Source organism: Meleagris gallopavo, chromosome 3 (assembly GCF_905368555.1).
Source record: "Meleagris gallopavo chromosome 3, MGAL_WU_HG_1.1, whole genome shotgun sequence".
NCBI classification, from domain to species: domain Eukaryota; kingdom Metazoa; phylum Chordata; class Aves; order Galliformes; family Phasianidae; genus Meleagris; species Meleagris gallopavo.
Window position 1 is genome coordinate 19,998,354 of NC_139406.1, and position 3,129 is coordinate 20,001,482.

The window sequence follows — 3,129 nt, forward strand, 5'->3', positions numbered from 1 at the left end:
TAAAAAAAATTATCCATTTACCTATTCTCTAAAATCTCCTCTGTGTCCCAAAGTGAGTGGAATTTTGTCTATGCAAGTTATTGTAAAATATTTGGAAATGAAACCATGTAGTATTCCTTAAAACCACTAGAGGAAAGTGAAATGGTGCTTGATACGTAGCATTTATAAGAATACTCTTTTTGTGTGCGTAATTAGAGTCTAATGCAGAGAGGTTATCTTATCCTTGTCGACCTGGACGAAATACTGACAACTTCATAAACCAGTTCTGGGAATCCTAGAGATGGGAACAGTAAAAATGTAATTAATATATATGAAATGTGTGTGTTATGCTGTGCATTTTCAAGTTAACTCTGTTACTCACTTCAGTATTAAATTTGCGTGCTTTCCTTAGCCATAGAGATGGACAAAAATGATCATGTAATGTCATTTAATAACATACTGTCCAATACTAATAGAAGAATACTTACTGATAAAACTCTAAGGCACTCTTAAACACTTTCAGCTTTTCTCAGTGAAAATTAGTGTCAAATTTATAGACGTGCATAAGACTTGGCTGGAGTACAAATAATATGATTAATGACTAAGAGAATTAGGGAAGGTTGCTGAGGAGGTGAAATACCCTGCTGAAAATAAGCAGATTATTAATCTTATTGTTTGTTTAAAGGGTATGGTAGGCTGAGCAATTATTTCAAATTATTCTTTGCTATTACTAGGAGAGATCTGCTTTTAGTAAGAATGTTGTTTTTCAATATTCTGTTTGAAAATTTTATTGATTTACTACTGTGCTAAATTGTACCTTTTGACTGAGATACTATGTGTCAAATGTTTTATGAAGTGGAAGGCCATGCTACACAGTCCAGCTCTCTCTTGGTTTCAACAGTTTGGTTATACATAAATTGGAAGTGGGTCTGTGTTTTTCTGTAAAATGAGTACAATATCTGTCCTGACTCTGTTGTTTCTGTGTGCAGAAAAATGAACAGAAAATATAGACAGGGAAGGCAAAAATAATTAAATAAATGTAGTTCACTGTAAGAAATGAGCATTTCTGTAAATTGTTATTGTAAATAAATCATGAGTTAAGCATCACCTCTGGGACAAACTATTGCGGATTTGCGAACATAATAAGGAATTGCAATGAAGAAAATAAAAATAAGATGATCTTTTTCTTTATGTGAAATATTTTGTTGTGGTCACACTTCAAAGTATCTGGGTTTATTTATGATATGTTCCATTTTACTATTACATTCTTTCAAAACCCAGAGTGTTTTTACACTCTGCCAAAAAGAGAAACATTAATTAGGTCCTTTCATGGAAAGTAATATTAAGAAACGTTACAGATGGAGTGTTAAGAAACTCTCCATAAAGCCAACAGCTATGGCTTTGCAGATTGATTTCAGTGATTGCACTTGAAAATGTAGAAGTCTTATCTTAAAGTTAGCTACTAACGTCCATATTTCAATACACAGCAATTATAATGGGATTTTCCAAACTGTTGCCTACTTGTAGTTTTTGTTTATTTCTAAAGGAAATGTAGGTTCCCTGAATTCAGAGTAATCATATATGTGGTTAAATATGATTATAAATGTAAACAGAAAACTCTTAAGCTCTGAAAACTAAGCCTGAGGAATGACAAATCAGAGTTATATATATAAATATATAAAAATCAGAATTTTAGGTGTTGAAATTTAAAACTATAGAAAATGCATAAAATGTTTAAAGAATTGTAATGCCATAATGCATTTTAATTTACATAACAAAAGACTGTAGTTTCTACTTCATTAGTTGTTGCGAATCTCTCAACTGACTCATACCAAAATAGTCTGATATAGAATTCTGATCTGAAATGATTACCCTAACTTGCATTTTTGAAGCAGTTCTCCACAAGATGCCATTTTTATACAATCCTCAGAGATAATCAGAGTAAATATATAAATATATAAATATATTTAGATTTAGTGAAGTGTTTTATCTGCTAAAGTAAGAAATACAAAATTGGAACTGTCAAGTAATCTAAAGTAATGCACACAGAAATATGAATATACCAAGTTAATAACAACGAGTCTGACTGTTTTGTGAGTTGTCACTTCTTTGTTGTGTTCTCCCCTAGAGTAAGATGAACAAGTTTACAATTCACGTTGTTTTTTCCTCACACTGACACTGAGTTTTTCAAGATCCATTTGTGAGAAGTCCAGTTTTCTGCACAACAACTAAATCAAAATTTAACTTACAAGTGTGAATTTATCTTGGATCTTTGGACTTAACATACATCACAGTGGAACACAGCTCAGTCTCAGAGAAGACATCTGAAAGATAATCCCATAGAAAACTGATGTTGCAATGTAAGACAATCATAACAAACCACATTTAGAACTTCTACATTTCTGTTCACCTAGATAGTGGAGCTTTGATTTTCTACCTCTATTTATAAAAGTTAGATTAATTACTTTCTTATTTGTATAAAAAATAACAGCCCACAAAATATGCTTATCAGTTCCTGCAGTATCACAATAAAAAGATCTCAATCTACATCACATCTGATGTGGAAAATTTTACAGAATTTACTCTGTTTGCACATGTGCACTGACGCTCAGGATATGGTTAAACACAGAATTGAAATGATACTGGAAAATAAGTGCTGCATCTGGCTTTGTGACATGTATCAGAGACAAGGTATAGACCTGCCTTCATTCTGCACTGATAAGGGCTAAGGAACAGCGATGGTGGAATTATTTGGCCAAAAGATTGCATGTACATACAAATACACAATTTAAAATAAACTATTCTACAAGCTGAGAGCAAAACTCATCTTAAAAACAATTTTGTTGTAAACACTCTTTGAAAAAGGCAGGACTTATTCTGACTAGATTTTCTTATTATATATGCTGTGACTACATGTTCTTTATTACAAATATTTGGTTCATTTGCCTAAACATTGTCTCATAATTGTACCAGCAGAGATTAGATCTGCCAGGAGAGTACAAGACAGCATGAGGCTGCTCCCTGATTTGGAGGGCAGAAGCATGCTCACTGTGTGAGGTGTGCCCAGGTAGGTGAGTTGCTCTGTCTGCTGCCCAGGATTTGGGAGGAGGTGGGGAGGCTGAGAGGCATCTGAGAACCCAAAAAGGTGAT